At 39.1% G+C, this 10,000-nt stretch overlaps 1 protein-coding gene across 3 annotated transcripts in view; it reads left to right on the plus strand.

Annotated features, from left to right (window-relative positions):
• LOC124421723 (guanine nucleotide-binding protein G(I)/G(S)/G(T) subunit beta-1) overlaps positions 1-10,000 on the plus strand; it is a 21,298-nt gene that overhangs the window by 5,179 nt on the left and 6,119 nt on the right. Inside the window, exons 1-2 of one of the 3 annotated variants that reach the window (XM_046957253.1) lie at positions 6,082-6,410; positions 9,443-10,000. The exon at positions 9,443-10,000 is cut by the window's right edge and continues 269 nt beyond it. The gene's annotated coding sequence lies outside the window, so the exon portion shown is untranslated. Of the gene's footprint in view, positions 1-6,081; positions 6,411-6,627; positions 6,965-9,442 lie in introns of those variants that run through there. The other 2 variants (XM_046957252.1, XM_046957251.1) reach the window with 2 other exon arrangements.

Genomic DNA, 10,000 nt, shown 5'->3' on the forward strand with positions numbered 1-10,000 from the left:
AAACATTCGACTGCCATTTTCGCTCCCTTCTTTTGACGTCACACCGTGGCTCGTAAAAATAGCGAAACGATCTCTCTCTCTCTCTCTCTCTCTTTCTCTCTTTCTCTCTATCTCTCTCTTTCTATTCGTGATCTTAATTTCTTAACAGTTTTAATCGCGGTCTTGTATACACGCGATGAGAACGCATTTCTTTCGCAGATCGAAGATGCGCCTTTCTTCTTTCCCTTTTTTACTCCCTCCTTCCCTCTCTCTATATCTATCTATCTATTTATCTATCTATCTATCTATCTATCTATCTATCTCTCTATCTCTATCTTTTTTTTTACATTATCGATTCCGCTCAGATTCCGCAGATGCATTCCTCGCGGGAGATTCAAAAGAGAAACGAAACCTTTTTATATATTTATTATTATTATTATTGTTATTATTATTATTATTATTATTATTTTTATTTTTATTATTATTATCGTCAATTCCATCTTAACTTTCGAAAATAATCGCTAAAAGAAAGCATTTCGATTATACGTCGCTGACGTCATGAGCCTACTTATGACGTCATTCACCTGCCACTGGGTGCTCCACCCGATTCCACCAACGGTGTCGCCATCATTTCCACCATATTTTTTTTCTTCTTCCTTTTCGAGATACGTAACATGCGTCCATTGTTTTTTCTTTTATTCTTTCTTTTTTTTCCCTTTTTTCTTTCTCCTTCGCCCTCTTTTTTTCTTTCTTTCTCTTTTTCTTTCCAACAACATCGTGCACGCGAATGTGCACGTTGATATTTATCTCAAGTATAACCTAAAAATGAAACGTTCAATGAATCGACAAAAGCTTTTTTCTTTTTTTATTTTTATTTTAACATTGATGAGATAATCGTAATACGTAATGATTGTTTCTAAAGTTGATCGTAAAGATTGACTTTCTTTATAAATTTTTTGAGGTTAGAAACGTCGAATGAGGAAAATTCTCTCTTTCTCTCTCCCTCTCTTTCTTTTTTTCTTTCTTTCTTTTCCACGAAACTTGTTAAATGTCCTTATTTTTACATGTTTCCAATGATTTTAATCTTTCCTCTTTTAAAGTTAATATAAACTAAAACGACGGAGTGGACGAGTTTACGAACGTATCGACTCTCCACATTATCCCGTTTGTTTCGTTCGTCCTGTGCTATATTTGCTGTTGCATTTGATTCTTATTTGAAAGCATTCAGAGGCCTAAAAAAAAAAAAGGAAGAAGATTGAAAAAAGAAAAAGAAAGAACTTTACGTTACAGTTTCCAAACTAACGATCGGATCTCTTCGGAACTCTCTTTCTGGATCGATCGATCGGCTTGTTTGCCGTGCGTCAAGTCTTATTTTAAACTCGCAACACGTTCTTTGTGAAGAGGGTACTCTATTCCGAGAGATGCCGTGCCGAAAGTAGAATACTTTGCGTTGAAAATATTGTTCCCTTGTATGCTGCTTCAAATCTTACTGGACATCATTGTTATATACAGGTATCATACACATATCATAGATACGATGATAGATCCATATATCATCCAAATATAAATACGACGATACATGTATCATAACCATACTCGCATCGTACCACATACATATATCATAATCATAACCATGCACATGCGCATAAGATGGTCATATATCATAACCATTGGCATATACATAAGATGATATATGTATCATGCATATCAGGTATATATATGTCCATCATAACTATGTATATCTACGTGTAATGATATACATGCAACTTTCACATATAATAAATATATACATACATGGATACATATATATATATATATATATAATCATACAAATAATATACATGCATGTATCATAATGGCGCATATATATATATATATATATATATATATATATATATATGCCATTCATATATTATATGGCCATTCATATATTATGTACACATCGTGTAACATATATATATATATATATATACATATACACATATGACACATAGTCAATTAATAATCCCATAGTTGCCAGTAGTACACGCACCAGCGCAACCCTGGTCTCTCTCTCTCTCTCTCTCTCTCTCTCTCTCTCGGGCGTGTCTGTTGTTATTTTTTCATTATTTCGCGCTCGTATCGCGCCGGTTTCCTTTCCTTCTTCCCTTCCGCTCTTTCTCTCTCTCTTTCTCACTCTGTCTCTCCCTCGCTTTCGACGTATACAACACTGCTCGCGTAAATGGAACGAGCGTCGCTTTCGTCGTAGCAGCCGGTGGTGGCTCTCTTATTAGCTCGAGTTGAGGACGCTCGTCGCGTAGAGAGAATACGATTCCGACGAGACACTTCGCGCGTCCCGTTGAGTTGGCGTTGTACCTAAAAGACACACATACGTTTATACACATTCGCGCGTGCGCTCACGCATTACCAATCCTTCTCGACTTTATGCGTGAAAAAAAAAAGTAGGTCGTATCTCTCTCTCTCTCTCTCTCTCTCTCTCTCTCTAATACCATTGTACTATTGTCATATTTCTTTCTTTTTTCTAAGCATTCGAAAGAGAAAAAGAAATTGGTGCAAATTTCTTTTTTTATCGTAATTGAACAATTTCGATAGAGATATTGATAGGAAATGTTGAAAAAGATAGACAAAGAAATATTGACAAAAAAATACATATATATTTACACATACATACATATATATATATATATATATATATATATATATATATATATTAGGTTGCCCGGAAAGTTCGTGTCTTTATGCCACCTACCAAAAATCAGCACGAACTTTCCGGATAATCCAATATATTTGATGGATATATATATATATATATATATATATATATATGTATGTATGTGTGTGTGTGTGTGTGTATGTGTGTGTGTATATATATACGTATGTATGTATGTAGGATACAAAAAGAGTTAATAAAATATCTCATTGGTAATGGCGGAAAGTAGAGTGGTTTTAGTAATAAAGAGGTAACAGGTTGGATAACGATCAGATATCAACACATCATTCATGTGTTTTTGGCAACGTTCTTGAATAAAGAGAAGTGGTAATATTATGTAGTGGTGGTGGTGGTTGTGTGGTGTTAGTAGTGGTTGTGGTAATAGTAGGTAGTGATCGTGCGTGTGTGTGGTATAATCATGTTCCCTTGGCAGGTGTGTAACCTTATAGAGCCAGACATCGAAAGCCGTCTCCTCCTCAACCGTCCCTTGAAACGTGCTCCTTTTATTTTCCTTTCTTTTTTCTTTTTTCTCCAAATGCCTCTCCCCTTCATTCCCTACATAACCCTAAAGAAACCGTTGCGTTTTGCCAGGGACTCGATTCCAAGGACGTTCTTGTTCTTCCTAGCTAGCTAGCTTTGTGCCAATCCCGCGTTCTTCTGCATCGCCGAGTCGTAAAGCGGTTGGTTTATGCAGGGTGTGGAACGCTAGAAGAGCGAAGGGGTAAAGGGGGAAGAAGGATCGTATTGGACGTTGACCCGGCAACGGTTCAACTGTTGCTCCCATTCGCGCATCCGGGAGTCTACGACGACGATGACGACGACGACGACGACGACGACGACGACGACGACGACGACGACGACGACGACGACAGTGATGAAGAGGGATTACCTCTCTAGGGATACTTCAATATTAAAAGCTGATATTTTCTTTCGTTTCAACTGTCAAATCAATCGGGATATTCTCTCCTAGTAGTTTGATCTTACGATTGAATGATCCCTCAGATTATTATTATTATTCGATGATAGAAAAAAAAGGTGATGATGATGATGATGATGATGATGAAGGATGTTCTTTTAGAAGTTGCATGATCGATTGGATTTTCATTGTAATGTCTTTTATAAGAGGGGGAAAAAATTTAGGCTATATGTTAGTGCGAGAGTGAGAGTGAGACAGAGAGAGAGAGAGAGAGAGAGAGAGAGAGAGAGAGAGAGAGAGAGAGAAAGGAGGGGTTAGAGAGAGGGAGAGGTACGTTGGCCAAGCCTCTCCACGACGATCGAACAAGTCGTTAATCAACCGAACACGCACCTTGTTCTTTGAGCACCCTCTGGTCTATGTTGGTGCAGCCAATCGAGAACGCTATTAGCGGTTCCGTTCGTGGTCATGTTCAGGCCGGCTCGAATAAAGCGAAAGCCCGTTAAATAAAAAAATAAAGAATAGAAAGAATAAATAAAAAATTTTTTTTAAATTTGAAAGAAAAAACTAAAGAAAAAGAAAGGAAGAAAAAGGATAGGATGAGGTAAAGTATTATTTCTATAGAATTGCTATGTACCGATGTCTCTAATGGAAGCGCATGATGACAACAAGTGCTTCATCGACATAATCCTCAAGTAAATGTACACGATTTTCAAATAGAGTGAAGAGAGAGAGAGAGAGAGAGAGACGAAGTAAAAGCGATCGTTTTCACGGTCTACCTTCTCGGAATTCTGGATTTTGGACGATTGCCAGACTTCTTCGTAGATATAATTTTCCAAAGCGTGGATATGTAATCTTGCGCGCTTATAGTCGCGTCTATAAATAAAAATTCGTTCGAAGTCGTTCTTCAGAGTCCCGTTCGAATTTTTATATTCTCACGATTTTGCGAGATCTTTTGCGTTTACATAAACGTAAGGATAAAATCAATTATAAAATATCGTCAATTACAAAATCAAAATTAGATATCGAGTGCTTCTTAAGAGTCACGCCTTTAAACATAACACACACACACACACACACATATACATAGATACACATACATATATACCATTAATATTTTCACAAGAGGACAAAGAAGATAAGAGAGAAATATATGGGGATCGTGTGCGAGATGGACCGTAAGCATGGTCGATTTTATTTAAAAAAATTGATATTACATATACATACTATATCCTTCTCTATCGTATTTCAATTTCGTAATAAAAATAAGTACGATTATATCTCATAGGAAATATTAATTTTAAAGTCGATTTTCAACGATCGACCGCGTTTATCCATTCTTTCTTTCTTTCTTTATTATATCGATGATATTATATTTTCTCGTGTGCCGATAGATATTTATATTTAAAATCGATTAATTTTTATATCTAATCATTTGAAATAAATAATATAAAGGAAAGTAAAAAAAAAAAAAAAGAGAAAGAGAGAGTGAGAGGAGGTGGAGAGAAATAAAAAGGGAAGTAGTTGGATATATCGGAATAAGAACGTATATGTAGTTGTGAAAAGAAAAAAGAAAAGAAAAATCATTCAATCATTTGTCAAATGCACGGAGACGAGAATGCTTCTCTTCGTAGTAGTTGTTGGGTGACGTGCGAGAGAACGGCAACCTGTCATGCAAGGAACGAACGAGCGAAGCGCCCTCTCGAAGCCGGTAGTTGCGTCGATAAGCATGCGTGGTGGCGCCACCAATGTTATCTCTCTCTCTCTCTCTCTCTCTCTCTCTCTCTCTCTCTCCCTTCCTCTGTCTGACGCGAGCAACCCCGTCCCCTCTTCTTTCGCCCTTTACCACGGCGCGGCGTGTTCTTCGTCCACCCGGCCGGCCTTCTCTCATACATACACACTACTCACTCCTCTCTCTTCTTTCTCTTTCTCTCTCTCTAAACCACATCCTCTCTGGGTGTGGTTCAAGAGAACGCGATAGTCGAAGCTTCTTTTTTCTCTCTTTTTTTCATATTCTTTCTTTTTTTATTACTTTTTTTTTTTTCAACTCGTATGACACCTAATTTTTCTCTTTCGTCTATTTTTTATTTATTACTATATGTAATTCGTCGATAAAAATACATATTACGTCTCTCTCTCTTTCTCTCTCTCTCTCTCTCTCTTTTTCTTTCTCTTAATCACTTTCTCTCTACAGGTACACGTACTACAAGATTTATTTACGTATTACTCATTCACTCTTTCTATCTCTCTTCCTTTTGCACGATTTTCTGTTTAGAGTGTTTCGAAGAAAAAAGATAGAGGTAGATATAGATGGATGGATGGATAGATAGTTAGATAAACAGAGAGGAGCGCGTGAGCAAGCGCGAGGGAGCGAGTGAGCGAGAGAGAGAGAGAGAGAGAGAGAGAGAGAGAGAGAGAGAGAGAGAGAGAGAGAGAGAGAGAGAGAGAGTGAGTTGCGAGGGTGTAGGGAGGGTTGCGAGAGCGGGGCAAGAAGACGACGTCGGTCGGTCGTTCATCGATTCGTCGCTCTCCCACGGTGATGATGTTATAGTGGTGTGGTGTGTTGTGCGGTACGGTACGGTACGGTACGGTGCGGTGCGGTGCGGTGCGGTGCGGTGCGGTGCGATATGATGTTCTGTTCCGTTTTGTTTTCTTCTGTTTTCTTCTGTTTTGTTCCGTGAACGCGACATTAAAAAGAAACCTCTCTCGCGCCAATGAACGGAGTAATAACTTGTGTCCGCTCCGGCACGCGTTCGTCAGAAGAGTGTTTCAGTCAGTCGCACCTTCCTTCGTCGAAGTCTAAGTCGAGTAAGAGCGAGAGAGTGAGAGAGAGAGAGAGAGAGAGAGAGAGAGAGAGAGAATTCTCAGTTTTTCATACCGGTTGTTGCAAGAAGCTCAACGGCGTGAGTAAAAGAGGCGGTTAAGAGGATAGGGGATGGGGTCGGATATAGGGGTAGTAGGGGGGCAGGGGCAAAAAGAAAAGAAAAAGAAAGAGTAAAAAATACGTTAAGGAGGAGGAGGAAGAGGAGAAGGAGGAGGAGGAGTACTTCTCGCGTAAGGAACACTTCCTCTTCTCTTCGCTTCCGTGACTCCTTTGGATGATAGAAAGCGCAACCTGGCGCCGAACGACGCAAATATTTTCCACGGTATCGCTTCTCATTTCTCTTCCACTTCCTCCTCCACCTTTTCCCCTTCCTTCTCATCTTTCTCCTTCTCTTCTTCCTTCTCCTCTTTCTCCTCCTCTTTCTCCTTTTCTTCCGTTTCATCCTCCTTCGATGGTTTCGTACGTCGCACTCGTCGCGGAGGTTATGTTCGTGCTAGCTCGATGACGCTCTGACAGGAGTGGATGAGGGAAGGCGAGTGTAAGTTCGATAATTCACATCCTCTTTTCGGCCATTTCTTTTTTCCTTTCCTTTCTTTCCTTCCTTCCTTCCTTCCTTCCTTCCTTTCTTTCTTTCTTTCTTTCTTTCTTTCTTTCTTTCTTTTTGCCTCTTCCATCTCTCTCTCTCTCTCTCTCATTTTCTTTCTTTCATTCTCTTCCGGCTTTTATTTTTCTTTCTTTTTCCTTTTTCCTTTTTTTCCTTTTTCTTTTTCTTTTTTTATTTGGTGACAAAAAGGATAACACATACGGGGATTGTTAAGTACATTACGTGTTTCTCCAATCGACCGAAATTGATTGATTTGATATTTCTTTCTGAAAATAAATTTTGGTGCTAAGAGAAGGGTGTCATGGAAATGGTCATTATTGTGCCATAGTGAATCCAAGAAAGAGATAGTGCCTTTATTCCCCTTTTTTTCTTTTCTTTTTTATTTTTATTCATTTATTTTTTCTTTTTTCCTTCCTTTTTTATTTATATACATTTTTTTTCCCCTGCGAATATCTGTGACGTTAAATATGGGAGTTCTCTCTGTTGTTCGTCGAAAACACGTCGGGAGAAGAAGATGGGAATATCGATAATCGATTGTGCTGACTAACTATTACTTGAATTAAGATCGAATCGGCTATATTTCTTCTCTTTTCTCTCTCTCTCTCTCTCTCTCTCTCTCTCTCTCTCTCTCTCTCTCTCTCCAATTCAGTCGTCGTCAATCGGTCGATTGATTTAAACAGATTTAAATGTGCTCATTTGACTATTATTTTAAACAATCGTCACATGAAAATCAAATAATACGTTGAAAATTTTTTTTTTTTTCCCCAATCTAAAGTGAATGAAAAAAAGGAGATGAAACTGTGCGTACTATTCGTTCCTTTTGCCTACAGTTTACTCCTTTGTGGTTCGTGGAGATATTGATATCATAGGAAAAGAAAAAAAAAATATGGAGACACAATCGAACGAGTGACGAGCGATGAGAGAATGAGAGAGAGTGGGGGGGAGGGGATGGGTGGGTTGGGAGTGGGTGCTGTTAGTGGTGGTGGAGAGAGAGGGGAGTTTCGTTTCGAAATACAAGGATAGATAGAAATTCGTCTCATCGAAAGAAATCGCTCGGTTTCATCTCCATTTCCGCAAGGATGTTTAAGGCGCATGCGCAAAACTATTTCGCCGGCTCCGGAAAATGAGAACACCTTGCGTTGGATCGACAACCCTCGGTTTCCCCGGGTTGCGAGACCTTTTGGAGGTGAAGGACGCTCGTTGCCGCCACCGTTCCTTCCCACTTTCCTGCCGAAGCACGAAATTTTCGAGAAAATTCTATTGGTTCAAGTTTCCTTTGTTCTTTTGTTTTTTATTTGTCTTTTTTTTCTCTCTCTAATCCCCTGTTTTTTTTCTCTTGTTCTTTTCTTTTCTTTTTTTTTTTTTTTCGTTTTCGTTTTCGTTCAGTCTTTTTCATTCCTTTTATCCTTACCCCGTCCCGAGACTTTTATCTATGTACATCGTAAAGGATTCTTATTGATTTTAAGAAACTCTCCCGTTATCCTTCGTGAAGGACGAGGGAGGGGAACGGTGGATGAATGTAATAATAAAACAAATTATATCCATGAAAAAGGAAAAGAATAACGATTGCTCTGATAAAACGTGTTTTCATTCATTTCTTTTTTCTCGTTCAAGAAAAAAAATCGTGGAGGGATGTAAAGTAGAAAAAAAAAAAAAAAGAAAAGAAAATCAAGAAAAGAATAATAATTCGTAAAAATAGTATTTAAAAATATCGAACTCCTTTAGCTATAGTAGCATGATTCATAAAATTCGTAGAATTCGTTTGACTTATATATAATTTTTTTTTTTTTTTTCTATGACGGTGAGTCGAAACTTTATCAAAATCATATCAATCTTATTTTTTTTTCTCATGAAGTAAAGTTCAGTACTGAAAATTGGCATTTGATAGATCTCGGCGGTCGAATTCGAACGGAAAGTCGAGAGGGAAGAAAAGAAAAGAAAGGAAAAGAAAAAAAAAAGAGAGAAACGATAATTGGGTGGTTGTAGGCGGAATGAGGAAGAAGAAGAAAGAGTAGGAGGAGGAGGGGGGAAGTAGGATTGAGAGGGAGGAGGTATCGGTGGAAAAAGCCGTGATAAAAAGAAAAAAAAAAAAGAAAGCTGGCCTTCATCTCGTGCAAAAACATTTATCTGGTATTTGCGAAAGACGTCCCTTATCGTGCGATTTCTGACTAGTCGACGTTCGCTAGTACGTTTCGTATAAGCATTCGATGGGAAAGACGTTAAGTGAAGGATAAGAATTGCATCGTGTTGTAAGCGTGTAGATGATATACGCTGCGTCATGATGATATTAAAGTCGAAAGAGACAGAGAGTGTGTGTGTGTGTGTGTGTGTGTGTGTGTGTGAGAGAGAGAGAGAGGAGTGAGTTAGGTAACTTGCGTGGACACAATGAATAAGCAATACGATCATTTTCAGGGGTGGCAACGGTCTCGCTCGGAAGCGTCGAAGGTGGCGCGAGGGGTGGACGAGTCGGCGTTGGCCTGGCTCTGGTTCCGGTGGTAGCAGTAAAAGCAGCAAAAGCGGAAGCCGCGTTAGTAGCTGAGAAAAAAACTGTAGCAAGCTATTCTCGGCCAGAGATAGCAGCAGCAGCAGCAACACCAGTAGCAGCAGTAGCAGCAGTAGCAGCAGTAATAACAGGAGCATCACTCGTGGAAAGACTACTAGGAGCCGGCAGCGGACTGGGAACGCTGAACGTTCAAGAAGAAGAGTGCCATCGTCGCGAGAAGAAAGGATCTATCTCGTCTTCTTCTTCTTCTTCTTCTTCATTTTTCTCTCTTATTTTCCTTGTCCTTGCTTTCTTACTTTTTCACTTATTATCTCCACTTTCTCCTCCTACTCCGCTTCCACCTGCTCCTCCACCTCCTCCACCGCCACCTTTACCTCCTATTACACCACCTCCTCGTACGTCCAACGTTCAACGTAAAAAACTTCACGGCGAGTTTCTAACCTCTTCGGAAGACGAACCAACACCGA

The sequence above is a fragment of the Vespa crabro genome, chromosome 2 (assembly GCF_910589235.1).
Source record: "Vespa crabro chromosome 2, iyVesCrab1.2, whole genome shotgun sequence".
In the NCBI taxonomy this organism is placed as follows: Eukaryota; Metazoa; Arthropoda; class Insecta; order Hymenoptera; family Vespidae; genus Vespa; species Vespa crabro.